The sequence below is a fragment of the Chenopodium quinoa genome, unplaced genomic scaffold (genome assembly GCF_001683475.1).
Source record: "Chenopodium quinoa cultivar QQ74 unplaced genomic scaffold, ASM168347v1, whole genome shotgun sequence".
NCBI lineage: Eukaryota > Viridiplantae > Streptophyta > Magnoliopsida > Caryophyllales > Amaranthaceae > Chenopodium > Chenopodium quinoa.
In genome coordinates, this window is record NW_018744111.1 from 876710 (window position 1) to 898384 (window position 21675).

At 38.7% G+C, this 21675-nt stretch overlaps 1 long non-coding RNA gene and 1 pseudogene across 1 annotated transcript; both read right to left on the reverse strand.

Moving 5' to 3' along the window:
- Positions 1-489: 489 nt before the first annotated feature.
- Positions 490-3128, reverse strand: LOC110692419. Its single transcript, XR_002505464.1, has 3 exons — positions 2785-3128; positions 1367-2708; positions 490-781 (listed from the first exon to the last, which is right to left on the reverse strand). It is a non-coding gene; the product is annotated as an uncharacterized LOC110692419 (long non-coding RNA).
- A 14682-nt stretch (positions 3129-17810) lies between these two features.
- Positions 17811-20520, reverse strand: LOC110692391 (annotated as a pseudogene).
- Between the last annotated feature and the right edge of the window lie 1155 nt (positions 20521-21675).

The window sequence follows — 21675 nt, forward strand, 5'->3', positions numbered from 1 at the left end:
GAAGGGTTCAATGAAGATTAAGCTGTAATATTAATTATACATTAAATTACTGATCGGAAGCGGCCTCCACCTAGGCATTCCGATCATTTGACATCACTGAAAAATTAGCTTTCTAATAATTCTGAACCCTCTATCGGAATAATACACTTGTTGGAAGGACACCATTCCTTTCAATAGTATCACCATATTCGATATTATGTATCACTTTTTGCAAACTAATGTTATCAATTAATTGGTAACGTTTATTATTATTATTATTATTATTATTATTATTATTATTATTATTATTATTATTATTATTATTATTATTATTATTATTATTATCTCACTAGTAGAAAAAGTGTAATCGGCACTAGTTCAAAGCCGAATTAGAGCACCGGTTCAAACTAGTGCCCTTAACATAAATTAAGGGCATCGATTTTCCCTTGAATTGGTGCCTTTTATGCCTAAATAAAAGTAAAATTGATAAACCATTATATATATATAAACTTAGATACTTTTATTAATAAATTCTTGTAATATTACAATTTCATACCAAAAAAAAGAAATTACAATATACAAAATAGCAACAGCTTGGAAACAGAACAGCAGCAGCTCGGAGATAGAACAACAACAGCTCGGAAACAGAACAACAGCAACAACAGCACATATGCGGAATAGCAGTAGCAGGAAATAGTAGCAGCACATATGCAAAACAATAGGAGCACATATGCGGAACATCAGCAACAAGCAACAGCAGCAACAGGCAAGAGCAGCAGAAGCACCAAGCAAGCATCAAAACCTAAGGACATATACTTGCTAAAGAAGTCAGCTATAAGGAAACAACTTAATATTACAGCTTATAAGTTGGAAGAATAGACAATATTACAACTTATAACAACCCTTTCTTGATCATTCTAAAATTTAGATTTAAATAATGCACAACAAAAGGAAAAAAAAATCTCCTCTTAAAAATACACTTGTGTTACTGTTTGTGCCTTCAATAGAAACACACTTAGATGCTACTTTCTACACAGGTTCACTAGAGGTGTATACTTCATGATTGATTCTTGAGGTATAAGTTTTCATATGCAAGATACTTATGACTTATAAACAAGTATAAAGAGAATTCAAAGCATTACATTTGCCAATGATAACTGACATGTGTGGTGTGCTAATGAATGTCAGCAGAATGAATATTGAATAGCATTAGACATATAAAACTAGGTCATTGTCATGGGCGAGTAGAACTTCATTTATAAACACACAATAGAAATGAGGGAAGAGTATGAGAACCAAGTCTTAGTCTGAAGCTCATTCGGAGATGGTAAATTTATAATTTAACAAGACTATAGTCAACAATCACGAAGAGAAGAATGCAATGTACCTTGAAACTGTTGTAGACTTAATATAATGTTGTCAATCCCTTGAGCATGTTCGATGCTGCAGTGATAGGATCGACAGAAGACGGAACAGGGACATCTCTATGAACAAATCAGTAGCTTGCTTTGCCTTAACTTCCAATGTTACTTTGAGGTCAATTGTAGAAAATCATGTACTTCACAGAAGAAAACGAAAGCCTTCATTGCAACGATAGCAGCCTATGTCGCTCTCTTTGTCTTACTTACAACTGGTTTTCTTTCATTTTTGGTCCACATGAAGAAAGAAGCAATGTATGAAACTTATTACATTCTAATTTTGATATTTCTCTCATTATTAGTTAGCCACAACACCGTGCTCAAGAAGATAATAGCTAGCTATAACTAACATACAGGAAGGGTGGAATAAAGTAATTTACTTATTCAGAGATAACAAACCTTACAAAAGGCTTCCGAAGAGAACTAGGAATAGGTGGATTTGTAGTTGTTTACTATGGTTGCTTGAAAGATTGGGTGGAAGTTGCTATCAAGATGCTCTTTCCTTCAATTAATGCTTTAGAACAATGTAGTACTGAGGTTAATTATGATCAAACTACACTACCGAAGCTATTGTTTGTCTTGAATCATATAAATATTAATGATGAATTTTTCAATTTGAGTGATGTTGAGCTCTTAATGTCCATTCGCCACAAGATTTTGTTCTCTTTAATAGACTAAGGTGAGGAAGGAGCCACAAGAAAAAGCTGTGAAAGCAGTGGGATTTACTCTTCAAACTCCTCAAACCTAAGACCATATACCCAAACTCACAAATTGTCATATCTCAAGATATACTCTACAATCTACATCCAACTCCCTTGCTTCGCATTTCATCTAATAACCAATTCAACATCAATATTTGTATACATAACTAACAAAATACGATGTCAGATTGTAACACTCTACAACTCCATTAAATTAAAACTAATAGGCTTCATTTTCCATTTACAATCAAACATTAATTTAAAAATCATATTTTTGTAATATACATAGAGAATACTACATATTAAACTAATCCAATCAACAATTAAGCACAAACAGTAAAAGAAATCAAATTAAATTTGAAATAGAAGTATTAAAGTGGTGAATCAGTAATTTGGTTGAGCAATAAACAATGAAAGCAAAAGACAAAGTGTAAGAGAGAGAGAAAGAGGGACCTAGACAAGAGCGAAAGAGGGTGTTGCGAAAGGTGGATTTAACGATCGCTGCCCACAAAAGAGGAGAGTAGCCGGAACTGTAAACTTATGCTCCCTGCCATTCTCTCTATTTTCACACTTGCGTTATCTATACGAATAGTTTGTTGAGCTTGAAACCCTAATTTCAAAAAATCAGCTATTATAACAAAATTATGGAAATTAAACATGAAATTGAAATGGGAAAGAAGAAAAACCTGAGAGTCTTTTAGTTTCATGACATAAATTAGGGTGTGGTAGGCAAAATTGAGCTTAAAATCGGAGTATCGAACACAACCACAACTATTCCAGCTTTTCTCTCATCTAGTTCGTGATCTTCTGCCATTTTTTTTATATAGTTGTGGATGTGATCTTCTGCAGCTACACTTTCATCTTTGAGAAGAGAGAGGGAGGGAGGGAGGGAGAGAGGAGAAAGAACGACAGATTGAGCAAATGAGAGGAGGAAAAAGAAGAAATCAAACGAAAAAGCTTAGGTTGGAGAAATACGAGGGATGAAGTTGCTCAATGTTGGTTCTTAAATAAATTTAGAATCGATTTTAGGTCACACATATATCGGGATTAAAATCCCGAAATAAAAGCACGCAAATCAAGGCAATGACCGCCAAAGTACACCACATGGCTAGTCGGGCTGCTCTCGCAACCTACATGTGGTTGCCGTGGTGTGCATGGACTGCCTATGTCTCGAAGTGATGCTAATGTGTGGCGGTTATGGGCTTGGTGCACGCATGTTTCTACACGCATAGTGCGGTGTGTGTATGTTTGGTGCATCGAGGATGCAAGGGTGATGCGCACGAGGTGCTACAATAATGGTGCCTTGGTGTTGCGATGTGTTGCTAGGCAACATAAGCTCGCATGATTTAGGACCATTGAGGCCATGTCTTGTGTGTGTGCAAGTGCGCTGATGTGGCCAGTGTAACGTGTATACGACATTGAGATCACTCCCACGTGCTTGGGCCACAAGCGGTTGTGCGGGTGCGGCCACACAAGGCACCTGAAGCCTTAGTGCTAAGCACTTAGGGATCGTAATGCATCGTTGGGCTATGTGTTTTCTATTTTGCCATTTTAATTATTTATTTAATTATTTAACGAGGCTATGCCTCGGTTTTGCCGGCCTTTGCGAAATATTTTGGTAAAATATGGGTTAACCGGCTTAATTAATTAGATTAATTAAGTTGGATGCAGAATTTAGTGGGAGCTTCGTTAATTACTTGAGCTAATTTATTGATTTGATCACATAATTGATAAACAACTTTGACTAGTTTTAATTAGGCGTGTTAATCGGATTAACCACCTAAGTTAGTTACTAGTTTGTGCGTGTTATGCATTGTTACTTGTTTTTTGTTGTAAAATGCATGGGCCATTCACATATAGTGAATGGATGAATGGAATGTATATTGTATCACAGGTTTTTGATAATGGCAACTAGTGGGACCCGACTAGGATAGTAAATACGGACTGCGATCCGTTATGTATTTTTGTAAATCTAAATACGGTATACGTCCGTTGCGTATTTTATACCTTAATATTTAGATTAATCCTAGTTATAGTAACTAGTAGTTGCATATTTGGTGGAGATGTCTCGACGGCGTTTTTAAGAAGACAAGCCAAGAAGTTGCATCAAAGACCCATGGAGATTTGAAGACTCAAGGGGTCTTGCTAGTTTCTAAATACATCTTTTACTTTTGTTCTATATATATATATGATTGTATTTATATATGATTGATGCATGTTTAGGATTTCAAATGTTGCGATGATTAATTAAGTTCACTTAAATCAACCAACATAGAAACCCTAGGTCCCTATAATATTGAGCCAAACTTGTCATTCCAAGAAAGACACTTACCGAACTAATGCGCGTGGTGATGGGATACGCTAAAGCGAGGCATCACCGCTTCCCTAGGAACGTAAGGTATACTAGGTATACAAGTTGTCTTGGTTAAGCTCAACGATATCAGTAAGGAGTCCTTAGATGTCGTGGCAATGGAGATAAAATGTCAAGGAAGCAATATATGCGACGTTTTATCAAACCAATAGCAACTTAGAGCTATTAGCAATTGGATTGCTTACCTCAAAATATTAAGTGTTAAGATAAGCTAAAGCATGCTTAATCACTTTTTGATTTTTGGGATCTTGGAATTGTTTTATTCTCACCTAAAAGGGACAAAATTTTAATGCGTGGATAAGACGCGTAATAATATTGAAAGTTTGCATGTATGCTTTGAATTTCAAACTTATTATGTTATGAACTTGATAAATGGTTATAGTTTGCACTTATATTTGTAGAATTCTAAATTAAATTATATTGTTTTCAATGATTGGTAAAAGAAATCTTTTGAGAATGGTTCCTAAGGAAAGAAAAGGCATTTCTAAAATACAACTTCTCATAATTGACTTTTATAACTAAAGTCCGAAAGGACAGTTGGATATCATGTATTAAAAATACTAGGTAGTTTTGATGAACATGAAATATTGAGTTGAAAACTCAAATAGTCAATAGTTGTCAACCAACATATCTTTTCGCTTCATACACAAATGAGTAGGACTCATTGATGTAGCAATTCAAGTACTAATTGAAGGAAAAGATGGAACTTTGTTTCACGGCGCAATTGAAAGGAATGGTGTCCTTCCAACAAGTGTATTATTCTGATAGAGGGTTCAGAATTATTACAGAGCTAATTCTTCAGTAAGGTCAAGTGATCGGAATGCCTAGGTGGAGGCCGCTTCCGGTCTGTAATATTAAGGTATAATTAATATTATAGCTTAATCTTAACTGAACCCTTCGGGTCAAACCCAATCGAACAACCGATCCGAGACGACGAATTAATCCGAAGGATTTAATGACTCGACGGAATTTTACGAATACAGACGTCGAATATCCAGCCTAGGGCGTCGAGACCGAGCGTCGCAAAATCACAAGCAACAAGTACAAGCATAGCCGTAGCTAGGCTAGGCTAGCTCATCGCAAGCCTAGGCGTACCATGTGTGTCCTAGGCGCGCTATGCGTGCTAGGTGCACAATGCAGCCCATCGAAGCCTTCGCATGGCATGGCTGCACCATCGCAGGCCACACGCAGCATGCAGAGCACTATCGCATGGCTAGGCCTGTGCGTGTGCATGTGCCTAGGCCATCACAAGCCATCGCAGGCCACACGCACCAAGCACAACCATCGTAGTGCTGGGCACTTGCGTATGTGCGTGTGCGTGTATGGCTCGCACCATCGCAGCAGCAGCCTCGCACAGCAGCACCATGCCAGGAATCGCCCTGTGCGTGTGCGTGTGCGTGTGCGAGTGCCAGTGCATGCTGACTAGCAAGCAGCAGCAGCGAAGGGTGCTTGGGCTTGTGCGTGTGCGTGCGACTGGGAAGTGCGAGGGGCATTGCATGTGTGTGTGCGATAGCCAGGCAGCATCGCCCAGCGTCAGCACTAGGTGTGGCTCGCTAGCAGCACGCAAGTGCTGGCCTGGGTGATGCACGCCAGCTGGGCAAGCTAGGCTAGCTGTGCTAGCTGGCCAGCGAAGCAAGCTGCCAGCACTGCCATAGCTTGAGGCGGTTTGAAGTGAGTGGGGACCAAGGGCTTGGAGCATGCCTTGGGGAGCAAGGAAATGGTCCCCCCCAAGGTTCATGGTCCTCACCTAACCTTCTCTCTCCCCTTGACACTTGTTGCATTGTGATTGCATTTAATTAATTATTTGATTTGGAATTAAATAAATTAATGTTTTTGCACATGATCCCACATTGATCATGAAATGGGATTCAAGTTCCCATTCTCTATAAATACCCACTTGGTTGGGATTTTGAGAAGAACACTTGAGTGGAAAAGTAAAGGCAACTCCATTGTTGAGTAAACCTTGAAATTCGTAAAAATCCAAGTTTATATTTGTCCGGGCCTCGACTAACCTTCGAGGCTTAGGACGCTCGGGTCGGGTTCGAGGGTACGATCCCGTTGGAGACCTCGTATTTTCGGGGTTCAAGTAAGAGCTCATTGTTGAGCGAAGCACGCGTCAAAGGTATAATCTTTTATCCTTTCTTGTGTTTAATTATGTTTTGCTTGTTAATTACATTTATTATGGGGGCGGGTCTTGGCAGGTTTCTTTCCGCGTAGTGTGGGTCACTACGAAACCCTACAGCGGTATCGGAGCCACGCTCCTTTTAATTTTTGCAATTATTGATTAATTAAGGTGTTTTAAAGTAAGATTTAATTTCTGGTTTTGATTTTCTAATTAGATTAGAAGCTCGTTTTAATTAATTTTAAAACTCGTATTTTTATCGATTTGGCTGTTGAACCCAGATTTTGGCTCAAAAATAGTGATTTTTAGGTGGAATTGACATTCTGAAACAGATTCAACCCTATGGATTGTCCAGAAGCCAAATTCGAACCAGAAACCCACGTTTTTGGGGTTTTTTTCGTTTTACAACAAAAATTTTAAATCTTTTTAAGCCTTGATTAATGCAAGCATTACAAGGTTAGATTAAATGCATTATTGCATCCCTAATCTACTGCTATTTTAAATATTCTTAAGCATAATTATGGAGTTTTAATTAGTGCTTAAGTTGATATGTTGTTTGTCACACAAAGTTGATTTTTCACAATTATGCAAATAAATTGCATTAATGTGTGAATGTTTGATGTGAATGTGTAATTTTAAGTTCCCAAGTATGTTAAAGATAAAATCTTTAAAGGTTTAAATGATTGGAACTCTAACCCTAAATTCCATATTGAACAAAGTTTGGATTTTTCATTTTGGTTGATTAAAATCCATGAAATTCAAATACTTGTGAGTAAAATTTTGATTAATCTTCATATTGGAAGATGTAATCTTGGTATTTTACAGAAGTATGAAGGTTGGAAATTTTTTATCATTGGATGATTATTTTGTTTTTCCAACCCCCTATTTGTCAAATCCATTATTAATTTGCATTTTAGTTAAATTAATTATGGATGTAGCCCTTCAATTTTGTTGCATCAAGTTAGACCTAAAATTGATTCAAATAATGGTTCTTGAATAATTTAGGCTTGTGCACTATTAAAATTGAATTTATTTAAGTTAGACTTGTTATATTTTCTCTTTGCTCTAAATTGATTCTAAAATAAATTTAGAATTAATTTAATCTCACACGAATGTTGGAATTAAAATCCCGAGTCAAAAGCGCACAAATCGAGGCATAAGACACCCAAGCACCACCAAGGCTAGTTGGGCTGCTCTCGCAGCCCACATGTGGCTGCCTTGGTGCGCATGGTGGTGCTCCCACCTCGATGTGTTGCTGCTGTGTTTGGAGCAAGCATAGTGCACCAAGCGTGCTGCTGCGTGTGGTGTGTGGCTGCTGGGCACTGCTCGCAAGTGCTGCTAGGCAGCGAGGCAACAAGCCATAGCAGGCCAGCCACACCTGCCAGCACACATGCGCGCATGCGCGCATGCTAGCATGCAAGCATGATGCGTGCTAGTTCTAGTAGGCGAAGCAATGCCTTGCTAGGCAGGCTGCCTGCGCCCAAGCACAGCACGGCCGCAGCCATGATGCTAGGCACTTGGTTTTGTGTGGGCTGTTTTTCGATGCATGGGCTATGTACTTTGCGAAATTTTTGCTGAGGTTAGACCTCGATTTTCCGGCTTTTGCAAAAAAAATTTGATTTTGACAAATTATGGGTTATGCCGACTTAATTAATCGGATTAATTAAGTATGGATGTGGAATTTAGTGGGAGCTTAGTTAATTACATGAGCATTTTAGTTTTAGAAATAATGGATTAAACAACTTTGACTAGTTTTAATTAGGCGCGTTAATTGGATTAACCACCTAAGTTAGTTACTAGTTTTGCGTGTTTAATTATGTATTTCGTAAAATGCATGGGCCATTCACAAATAGTGAATGGGTGAATGAAAGTTTGTTTTCAAAACAGGTTATTAAAAATGGCAACTAGTGGGGCCTGACTAGGATAGAAAATACGGACTGCGTTCCGTTATGTATTTTTGTAAATCTAAATACGGTCTGCGAACCGTTAAGTATTTTTGTACTTTAGATTAATCTTAGTCGTACTATCTAGTTATTTTATTTTGGCCAAGATGTCTCAAGACGGCGTTTCGATGAAGACGAGCCAAGATGAAGACCCATGGAAATTGAAGATTTCAAGGAGTCATGCTAGTTGCCAAATGCATCAGTTTATGTTTTATATATTATTATATATATGAATGTTAGATGCATGTCTAGGATTTCTACATGTTGCGACGATTAGTTAAGTTCACTTAAATCAAACCAACATAGAAACCCTAGGTCCCTTAATAATATTGAGCTAAAAATTTGTCGTTCTAAGAACAACACTTACCGAACTAATGCACGTATGTGATGGGCTACGCCAAAGCGAGGCATCACTACTTCCCTAGGAACGTAAGGTATACTAGGTATACAAGTTGTCTTGGTTAAGCTCAACGATATCAGTAAGGAGTCCTTAGATGTCGTGGAAAAAGAGATAAAATGTCAAGGATGCATTAGATGCGACATTTTATCAAACCGAGAGTAGCTTAGAGCTATTAGAAATTGGATTGTTGACCTTAAGATATTTAATGATTAAGACAAGCCAAAGCATGCTTAACCATTTCTTGATCTTTGGGATCTCGGAATCATTCCCTAAGGGACAATTTATTAATGCGTGGATAAAATGCTCAATAAGATTGAAAATATGCATAAACGCTTTTAAATTTCAACTTATTGATTTATGAATGGTTTTTCATATCAAATTCTTTCAATTGTAGAACAATGTCTGCAAGTAACTCAAAAAACAACCAATTCTCTTTATGCTCAATTCTCGACAAGGAGAAGTTGAGCGGGCCAAATTTTCTTGATTGACAAAGAAATTTGTGCATTGTACTAATGCAAGAGAAAAAGGAATACGTCCTTGATGAGGAAATGCCCGACGCTCCCAATGAGGAGGTCACTCAGGGGGCCCTTAACCGATGGCAAAGTGCCAATCGGGATGTCAAATGCATCATGTTGGCCACTATGTCTCCGGACCTTCAAAAGACTTTCTTTGAAAAGGAGACGGCTTTTGAAATCATTTTTGAGCTTCAGAATATGTTTCAAGAGCAGGCCCGAACTGAAAGGTTCGAAACCCACAGGCAGATCCTTGAGAGCAAGCTCAAGAAAGGAGAGTCATTCAGCCCGCATGTCCTCAAAATGATTGGATTATTTGAGAACATGGAAAGGCTTGATGCTGGGTGTTCAACCAAGATGGTGACAAGCGCTAAATCGGTCGCACAATCTAGGCTAGGTCAAACATATTTATAACAAACACCTCACTCAAGCAAGTATAATGGCAAGCAAGGGTTCGGTCCACGGAGAACGGGAATCAATTACTAAATAATCTTAACGCTCAAGCTAAATCGAAATCAAGGTATGAGTGGTGATTAACTAACAAACTACAACTAAAGGTTGAATTCAAGGGATTAAATCACTAGGGGAATGAGATTCACTCAACCAATAGCAATTAGGAGAATAGGGAGGAGCAAGGATAATGGGATAGCAAAGACCACATGCAAGACCAACTTCAAACGATATGAAAACAACTCAAATCACTAAGCTTAGATCCCTCATTAACTTAGCAACAAAAGATACATAATCATATTGCAATAGGTAATGAAACATTCAACCCACACTTCCATGTCGAACCAAAAGAAACCAAAGGGTATAACTTCTACAATAAATCCGAGAACAAAGTGTTTGTTGCTCGTGATGGTGTCTTTTTGGAGAAGGAACACCTTTCCAAAATAACAAGTGGGAGGAAAATCGAACTCGACGAAGTTCGAGAGGACGAGCAACAATGTCAACCTGATAAAACTGACAATCTATGTGCTTTGGAAGCAGTTGGGAAGATTGGTCAGAATCAAACAGACAATGTAAATGCTCAACCTATTACCCTTCGTAGGTCGCAACGACAAAGATCACAACCAGACAGATACCTTGGTATTGTCTTAACTGATAATCAAGACATCCTACTTATGGATGGAGATGAGCCAGCAACATACAAACAAGCTATGACGAGCCCCGACTCTGCTAAATGGCAAGAAGCCATGAAATTTGAGATGGACTCCATGTCTGAAAATCAAGTCTGGGACTTGGTGAATTTGCCCGAGGGTTACACACCCATTGGTTGCAAATGGATCTTCAAATTAAAGATAGACAAGGATGGAAATGTATCGATATACAAGGCTAGACTGGTGGAAAAAGGTTATAGGCAAGTCCACGGGATTGACTATGGTGAAACCTTTTCACCAGTTGCAATGCTAAAGTCTGTCCGGATTATTCTAGCAATTGCTGCATATTACGATTATGAAATATGGCAGATGGATGTCAAAACCGCCGTCCTGAATGGGATTTTGGAATAAACTGTGTACATGACACAGCCAGAAGATTTTGTCGATCCGAGCAACGCTGGAAAGGTTTGCAAGCTTAAGAAGTCCATTTATGGACTATAGCAAGCCAGCAGGAGTTGGAATCTGCGATTTGATGAAGCCATCAGCAAGTTTGGTTTTATCAAGAATCCAGATGAATATTGTGTATATAAAAAGGTCAGTGGGAGTGACATCGCATTCCTAGTCCTATATGTCGATGACATACTGCTCATTGGAAACAACCAAAATTACTAGAGTCCGTAAAGGGCTGGTTGGGAAAGTGCTTTTCAATGAAGGACTTAGGAAAGGCACAGTACATATTGGGCATCAAGATCTATAGGGATAGATCTAAGAGGATAAGGTACTGGCACGATTAAACATGGAGAATGCCAAAAGAGGGCATCTCCCATGTCCCATGGCGTAACTCTCAGCAAGAAAAAGTGTCCACAGACACCTGTTGAGCGAGAGAGAATGGATCAGATTCCATATGATTCGCTAATTGGATTGATCGTGTATACCATGATATGTACCAGGCCAGATGTATCGTATGCCTTAAGCGCTACGAGCCGATACCAATAAAACCCAGGAGAGGCGCATTGGACTGCGGCCAAAAATATCCTGAAGTACCTAAAAAGGAACAAGGATAAATTCCTGGTCTATGGTGGCCATAAAGACCTGGTTGTTGAAGGTTACACTGACGCTAGCTTCCAGACTGACAGAGACGACTTCAAGTCACAGTCAGGGTACATATTTTTCCTAAATGGAGGAGCATTTAGCTGGAAGAGTGCCAAACAGAGCACAACTGCAGACTCTACAATTGAAGCCGAATACTTGGCTGCTTCAGAAGCTGCTAAGGAGGCTGTTTGGATACGGAAGTTTGTTAGTGAACTTGGCGTTGTACCCTCCATCAAGGGTCCGATAGATCTCTACTATGACAACAATGGAGCTATCGCTCAGGCTAGAGAGCCAAGAGAGCACCAGAAGGTCAAACATGTCCAAAGGCGATTTCACATGATAAGGGAATGGAAATCCGAGGGTGAAATCAGAATTTGCAAGATCGGCACAGATGATAATGTAGCCGATCCTTTGACTAAACCTTTGCCTCAAGTGAAACACAACAAGCACGTTAAGGCAATGGGAATCAAGCATGTGGGAGACTGGCTTAGAAATTCCCTATACATGTGTTTTAATTAAACTGGTTGTTTTAATGTAAGACACTATATTGAAACCATTCATTAATGGAGTAGTTAATTTTGTGCAAAATTATCATTCACTCCATTACTATTTAATTGTGGTTTAGAATTAAATAACGAGTCCGTTCGATTTATGGAAATATTCAAAACAGGGTATCAAGACCATGTCTTGGATAAAGAAACGCTTGTTAAGTGAACATTGAATATTTAAATCGAAAATTATCCCTAATCGAGGTCAGCTAACTGATGGACGATTGATGACCACCAGAGATTAGTGTGTAGTATGATTTACAACACCGTTTCTTGTGTTGTAAGGACATGATGGTCATAAATCATTTTCACAGGTGCCAGTTTGGAACTGCACTGGATCGACCTATGAGAGTACTTTAAGAGATTAAAAAATCGTCATAAGTACATTTCTCATTATAGCTATCGGAACTCGTTTCCTCGACCATGAGTATTGTGAAGTTTTCTTGTTTGAGAACTAGTCTCTTTGATGTTGCCTAACGTCTGCCGTAACTGGGGATCATAACGGGAACACTCGGGAGATTAAGTCCTCTTAGTAAGAGAAACTTACAATTCAAGATTGGGAATGTCCCCCTATTAACAATAGGGAATATGTCTTTGTTGTTTACAAGGCCACTCGATGAGAGAGACTGTGAAAATGCATGGTCGTGCTCAGATGGATTTTAGAAATCATATGCTTATTGACAGTCAAACTCGGAGATCGAGAAACACTTCTGAACGTAATAAGGATGACGATGAATCTTACCTTATAGTTCACGAAGAGACATTAAGTGACATAGGAAATGGGCTATACACTACATGCACACTTGTCCAGAAGGACAAGTGGGAGATTGAAAGGAATGGTGTCCTTCCAACAAGTGTATTATTCTGATAGAGGGTTCAGAATTATTACAGATCTAATTCTTCAGTAAGGTCAAGTGATCGGAATGCCTAAGTGGAGGCCGCTTCCAGTTTGTAATATTAAGGTATAATTAATATTACAGCTTAATCTTAACTGAATCCTTCGGGTCGAACCTAATCCAACAACCGATCCGAGACGACAAATTAATCCGAAGGATTTAATGAGTCAATGGATTTTTACGAATACAGACGTCGAATATCGAGCCTAGGGCGTTGAGACCGAGCGTCACAAAATCACAAGCAACAAGTACAAGCATAGTCGTAGCTAGGCTAGGCTAGCTCATCGCAAGCCTAGGCGCACCATGTGTGTGCTAGGCGCACCATGGTGTGCTAGGCGCGCCATGCTTGCTAGGTGCATAATGCAGCCCATCGCAGCCTTCGCATGACATGGCAGCACCATCGCAGGCAACACGCAGCATGCACAGCACTATCGCATGGCTAGGCCTATGCGTGTGTGCGTGTGCATGTACCTAAGGCCATCGCAAGCCATCGCAGGCCACACGCACCATGCACAACCATCGCAGTGTTGGGCACTTGCGTATGTGCATGTGCGTGTGTGCCTCGCACCATCGCAGCAGCAGCCTCGCACAGCAGCACCATGCCAGGCATCGCCCTGTGCGTGTGCGAGTGCCAGTGCATGCTGGCTAGCAAGCAGCAGCAGCGAAGGGTGCTTAGGCTTATGCGTGTGCGTGCAACTGGGAAGTGCAAGGGGCCTTGTGTATGCGTGTGCGATGGCGAGAGAGGCAAAGGCCCAGCATCCCAGCAACACTACGCACCCAGCCAGCAAGGCTGTGCGTGTGTGTGTGATAGCCAGGCAGCAGCGCCCATCGCCCAGCACTAGGTGTGGCTCGCTAGCAGCACGCAAGTGCTGGGCTGGGTGATGCGTGCCAGCTAGGCAAGCTAGGCTAGCTGTGCTAGCTGGTCGGCGAAGCATGCTGCCAGCACTGCCATAGCTTGAGGCGGTTTGAAGTGAGTGGGGACCAAGGGCTTGGAGAATGCCTTGGGGAGCAAGACAATAGTCCCCCCCAAGGTTCATGTTCCTCGCCTAACCTTCTCTCTCCCCTTGACACTTGTTGCATTGTGATTGCATTTAATTAATTATTTGATTTGGAATTAAATAAATTAATGTTTTTGCACATGATCCCACATTGATCATGAAATGGGATTCAAGTTCCCATTCTCTATAAATACCCACTTGGTTGGGATTTTGAGAAGAACACTTGAGCGGAAAAGTAAAGGCAACTCCATTGTTGAGTAAACCTTGAAATTCGTAAAACTCCAAGTTTATATTTGTCTGGGCCTCGACTAACCTTCGAGGCTTAGGACGCTCGGGCCGGGTTCGAGGGTACGATCCCGTTGGAGACCTCGTATTTTTGGGGTTCAAGTAAGAGCTCATTGTTGAGCGAAGCACGCGTTAAAGGTATAATATTTTATCCTTTCTTGTGTTTAATTATGTTTTGCTTGTTAATTGCATTTATTATGGGGGCGGGTCTTGGCGGGTTTCTTTCCGCGTAGTGTGGGTCACTACGAAACCCTACAGCATTAGATGCTTAATTATGCCTGAGAAAGTGTAAAAGTCAAGGCACTTAAAGAAATGGTCTTAAAGTTATGAGATGGTGTATGATAAGAAGTATAGGAAACAGGGAACAAAGGAAAGGAATAAGATTTTTTTGCTACCCATGAGTTCATGTTAGTGTGGTTAACTTAGCAATTTGTTATCTTCAGAAGTATTGGATACTGCTTGAGTGTTCCACTTTGAAAGTGACCTCAAACCATTGAAGACAAGCCAAGTCATTGACTTACAAGCTTAGAATGAAGCAAGTAGTGCTACATCAGTTCTAAGGTCATTTGTTTTGTTTAAAGTCCTTTTAAGCCAAGGCTGGAACCAATAATGGTTATTGTGTTCCATAATCAGCAAACGATCTGTTTACACACGAAAAGACTTACATTCAATAAAAGAGTAATAGTTGCGGGTTTTATTTGAATGGCATGGTTGTCTAAGCCATGAGTTAAGAATGCTAGATTATAAACAAACATTTCCCTAACATGAAAGCTCACAAAGTTCAAGTCATGGACATGTTTTGTGTAAACATCTTTAGCAATGTCACATCGACATGAACGTACTCAAGGCTCTATTAGGTAGACTCTTGATAGTTGATCGATTCAGAATTGTTCTAAGACAAGCAAGTCTTACTTGTTGAAATCGACAAAGAAAGGAGTTATTGTGCTTGGCATAGATAATTGACTCCAAAAGCTAAAGAGGATTCCATTAGTTCAACGTCTCACAAGAATTTGAAAGAATATGGTTATATTCATCAAATGTGAACAAACTGGACCTTGAGTAGCTCAAAAGTTCAATGAAGTATGGAATCGACTTGGCAAGATATCAAAACGTCTAGATTAGATCGAGCGATGTTTGCTTGAGCCAAGAGTGATCATATCAAATATATGAAATTGAAATTTCATAATGAGCTCCACAAAGAATATAGTATGTCTTAACGGAGACCTCGACACCATTTGGAAATGACTCGAATGATGATGGATCATATCCCTTCCTATAAAGTTCTTAAAGATTTGCACAAATGACTAGTGTTACACTAAACAGAAATATTGTCGAAGCTATGAAAGGACACCATATTCAGTTATGGATAGAAATAGTTTCTAGCGTCTTTTCAAGTATATGTCTAGGGCTCTTAGCTCAGTGGGAGTTCATTGGCTCGGTGGGAGCTAAGTGGCTCAATAAGGGCTAGATAGCTCGAGAAGAAGATAACTGTTTGTTTCACAATGAACTCTTACCCAAAGACAATATACATGTCTCTTTGTAAGTATTCAAGTGAGACTACGGGCATTACTTCCACAACCTAATTGAGAACATAGTATTTGTTGCTCTAAGTGGTGTCTTTCTAGAAAGTAACATATTTCCAAAACGACAAGTGGGAGGAAAATGAACTCGATGACCATCGAGATTAGCAACAAACTAGAACTGAGAATCTCCGAAGACTTTAGAAGGGTTTCATGAGAATGATTGATCAAGAATACTCTAAGGACTTTACAAGTGCCTTAAATGAGAATTCAATACTCATAAAACTTTAGAAGTGGTGGAGTGAGATCAATATAATCAAAGGGCTTTAAAAGCACCTTGAAACTCAGTGTTTGATGCAATTACCCCGTATAGGTATAGAATTCACCAAACGCTTGGATTGAATCCTATAAATTTCTACTAAGTTAAATAAACCTAAGACTTACAAGCATACTATTTACCATTGGATGGTGAAGGAATAATGTCTTGTAAATTAGCTACAACGCATCCAAATTTTGAATAATGGTTAGAGGCCATAAAATGTGAAATAGAATCCATGTTTGTAAATCATAATTAGAACTTGATTCATTTGCATGAAGGGTGAAAGACCCATCAATCGTAAATAAGTTTTCAAGGAGAAAACTGACAAATGTGGAAATGCATAAGCATACATAGCTAGATTGGTTGAAAAGGATACAATTAATTCACGGCGTTGATTTTAATAAAAACCTATTCACCAATCGAAATGCTTAAGTCTTTTTGTGATTGTTCTAGCAAAATTGCGCATATAAAATATGGCAAAATAGATAACAAAACCGCCTTCCTAAAATTGGATTTTGGAAGAGACTATGGAAATAGTCTAAGGGTTTTGTAATTCTAAATAATGCTAGATTTGAAAGAAAGCTCAAGAAATCCATTGTGGGATTAAGTGAAGCATTGCATGTAGGAATTGGAACATGTATTCTCATAAAGTTAATAAATGGTTTGGCTTATGGAGAATCATAGAAATTCTTATGAATAAGAAGTTTAGTGGGAGCAAGAGTCACTACAAAAAAATGAGAATAGGCAACACACAGAATTGCAACAATTTTACAAATGTTGTCTTTTATTACAAAAGGCAACAAAACATGTTTATTACCTTGATCCTAAACAATGCATACTGCACTACGATGCAACAGTTCAGAAAGTGTTGCTTTAGACTATGTAAGACAACAATATGTAAAATGTAGCCTTTTTTTTTTACATAAGACAACATTTATTTCAAATATTGTCCAAAAATATAACAACAATAAAATTGTTTCTTATGCAACAATTTTAAAAACGTTGTTTCAAGGTATAAAAGACAATGATTGTTTCATGTGTTTCCATTGCCTTATGTAACTGATTAGAGTCTTATGGGGAAAGTGTGAATGATGTGAATAAGATATGATAGCAAAGAGTCAAGTTTATTGAGAGTATTTGACTTCATAATTTCACACGGCAACTTGAATTAGCATAACAGTGAAGTAGAATTAGTCCAGACTATAGAGATAATTATAGCTTTCAGAAATGAATTACCAACAAAAAATAGAACTAATAATATTACACAAAACTACAACATATGAGTAATTTATTATCTTATTCACTGGCATACCGACTAAAATGACAGTAATTAGTACATCAATTACTTAAGAGCATGACTATCTTTTTTACATTGCTAGTATTCTACATTGCTAACAGCTTAAAACTCGCAGTTTTTCTTCGTAGTACCCTTCTTTTTAGACTTCTTAAAACTTCTTCCACTTTCATGTGAGCTTCATAACAGGGCTAACAGTGCAAGTCTGTAAGGTTTTTCCATAATTATTCTAGCGGCTTGCTGCTGCCTGCTAGTGGCTGCTAGCTGCTGGCTACAGGCTTCTAGCAGCAGGCTGCCAACTGCTGCTAACGGCTAGCGACTACCTGCTGGAGTAAAGATGAAAGCAATGGTAAAACTCCCATTATAGAAGCACGAGCCCCGAACATCAAAATTATTGTGACAGCATCTGACTGATGGTTTACAAGAGGAAGTAGGAATATCGCACCAACAACAAACATGATCGCCATTGAGTACTTCCAACTAATTTGATCAATTAAGATGCCAGCGATAATGAGTCCAGGGAGTTCTTCATAAATCTACAAATATATCAGTTCAGTATGAAACAAAAATGTATGAAGAAAAAAAAAATCAAAAGTAGAAAAACATACTAGTAAAACTAGTGATGAACACATCTCTGTAATCAATATCAGGCTTAGTATTCTCTTTCTGATGAACAATATGAGAATCACAAGTATTATCCTTGGTGTTCAACTGAGTTATGAGCAACACGATACCATAGTACACGGATGCATTACCAAAGAATCGACCCAAAGGAGCAAAGTGGTGGGAGCTAGCTTCCTCGAAAGAAGTACTTTAAAAGATCGGATGACAAACATATCAACATCCTCATACTTAGATGCTACTGCAGCACCTTCTTCTCCTGAAACCACTTTTGTAGGATTATTCATCTCTTCTTGCTCCATATCAGTTACAAGTGCACCAAGAGGCAACTCTTTGCCATTTATTCTGGCTATTTTCTCCAAAACTTGAACTGCTTCTTTCTTTCTGCCTTTCAAACATTAGTATCTCGGCGATTCAGGGGTAATGAAATAGAAAACGAGCAACACGAATGATGGTAGAATAGATAATCCTAACAGCCATCTCCATCCTAATTTTGGCATTATAATATGTCAAAAATCAGCACCATATTTAGTGATTGATACAAGTATTTGTTCTAATTGCAAGATATTAGCTAACGCCTGGATCATTCCATGTTATGTCATTAAAATATTTATCATAACATTATTGCTATACATTAATATTTCCGAATAATTGAAGATATAAAAGTTTGGTGAGAATTAGCATTGTAAATGATATTGCTTGTGATTGTAATGATACAAGAAACTGAAAAATAAATAAAGTGAATAACTAAACATTAATTACACTGATCTATGCGTGACTTTGTCCTGATTTCCCAAATTTACACTCCATACTCAAATGTGATCTATTCGTGATTTTGTCCTGGTTTCCAAAATTTACACTCGCATACTCAAATGTCATTTATGCGTGATTTTGTTGGTTTACCAAAATCTCTTCTACCATTTTAGAAAGTGTATTTAGCCTTATATGCAGCTATTACCTATGTCATATGGAAGCGATTAAAATTGTAATATCATAGAGAGTAAGAAACGTTGATCATAGGGGCAACTAACATACCCACGCCAAAGCAGCCTCGGTAATAGAACCAATGGTCCAAAAGGCTTGGAAAAGGACCATCCAAGTACCCCTGCTTGGTGCAGGTACAAACTCTAGGAACCAAGTGAGTAAAATTGGACTAGCACCTAATCCCACGCCCACCAAACATCGAGCTACTAGCAATACTACAAAGTTCGGTGAAGCTGCACTCAGTAGACCAGCTGCATATGTAACTACTGCTGAAAACACAAAACCTTTCCTGAAACATACAGAGTTGCAAATAATTTAGAAATATTTTCGTACGAGAGAATGATATAATTATATTATTAATTATGTCCTAAAATCTATCTAATTCTCAAAAGTTATAATTCCAAAATCTGACATGGCAGCAATAAAAATATCAATTAGCTCACAGCAATGCCAATTCCAAAATCTAATTCTCAAACTTATTCGTATTCTAAAGTCCAATTTAACCAATACTTTTGCAATCAAACAAAATCAAAACTGCTAACCAATCCCAAGCTGTTAATAGACCACCTTCTAGGAAGGGAATCTGAAAACAGAGAAGGAAAAAACACACTGGACTCAAGTAAATAGCCACCTTCTAGGAAGGGTACTATTTACGAGGACTATGACAGACCATAGAACAGCCAAACAACAACACAAACAAGATAGCTAAAAGCAACAGTAACACCTCCTCTAAAAAAACAAAAACCTTCCCGAAGACAACCTGCAATCCAGCAACAAAGAACCACAACAGTGAGAATAGCTGCTCCCAGCAGACTAGAGAACAAGAGAAGCCAGACCTGCAACACACTAGCAGCTCCCAGCAATACAGGAAAGCATGAGAAACCAGACTTGAAGTAGAACAGGATAGAAATAACAGCAGCAAACAGCTAAGCAAGAAAGCAGCTACAAGCACAGCCAGCCAAACTAACAAAGAAACGAGGACCTGCAGCCGAACAACACAGAAATAACAGCAGCAAACAGCTGAGCAGGTTAGCAGCTACAAGCACAGCCAGCCAAACCAACAAAGAAACAAGGACCTACAGAACTCAACAGAACCAACCTCACAGCAGACAACAACATAACAAAAACAGACCACTCCCAAGAAAACACAGCAGGCAGCAAAAACAGGAGAATAGTAACTAGCTAGGAATGCTCGCTCTAAGCTGAAATAGCCACTACTTGCTGCCTGCTGCTAGAGCTGGCAGATGCCTGCAGCTTTCCAGGCTGGTGGCTACACGCTATTGTGTGTGGCTGGCTGATAGAAAACTCTTAACATTTCCTCCAACAGTCATAAGCTGATCTACTAGCATTACATGTAAAGTAAAAAAGCTAGTTTAAGAGGTCATACCAGCACCAAAAGAAGTTTCTGAAACCCCATAATGATTGCAAGCATGTGAGACATAAAAGGGGGGAAATCAATAAAGTAAAGTTTAGTCAAGAAAGCAAGAAGCTTTGAGCCAGGCAACCTAGGCCAAGATAAGATATGACTACTGGAACTTCATATTTATTTGATTTGGGTAGTTAATTGATTCTAATCCAAAACAAACAAATTAAGCTTCATGATATTATCAAATAATCCCAAAACAAAACCAAAAAAAAAAAAACCGAACTTTAGATCATTAAAACAAATATTTTTGCAGTCATACAAAACCAAAACTGTTAATGCTAAAATCCCTAAGCTTTTATTACTTAAAAGTTACTAAAAATAGAATACTAGAAAGGACCAATCATATTTCCTAAGCTTCATCTTCACTTGCTTGCATGAAATCCCATAGAGTATTGTCCTCGATTTCATCATCCGAATCATCAATTTTCGGCTCTGCTTGCATTTCTAACATGTATTCTGGAACGTCAACAATAGTGGCAGGCAAGTCCTCTCTCAACCAACTAACATCATAGTCATCAGTAACAGTTGCCCCTAGGCGAACACCATCGCTAGCAGATTCATCCCAATAAGAAACCCCCACATCACCATTTGATTCTTCACTCATATCAAAGAAGTCTCCAGGGACAGTTTCCTTAACATAATGCAAATGCTTTTCTTTAGAATCTTTCACATAAAAAACTTGGTTTACTTGATTAGCCATCACAAAAGGGTCATTAGTATAGCATAACCTTTTAAAATTTGCACATGTTAGCCCAAACTCATCTTGCTCCACTTGAAACCAGTTACAGCGAAACAATACCACTTTTAAATGTCCAAAATAATCTAACTCAATGATATCCTCCACCACTCCATAATATTTGACGTCCCCAACAACAGGATTTTGATCCCTGGAACTTGCAAAACTCGACATTGAAGATGTTACACTAACTCCACTACATTGAGTTTTCCTTTTAGACTCATGTGCAGTTGTATGAAATTTGTTACCATTTATTAAATACCCTTTAAAACTTCTCACAGTATAGTCAGGACCTTAGGATAAAGCCTTGATTTCTTTGGAAACATTTTCTTCCCGTACACGGTCCTTGAACCATGCTCCAATATCATGATTGTGTTCTTGTGCTCTCGCCCACCTACTCCGCTTACCCC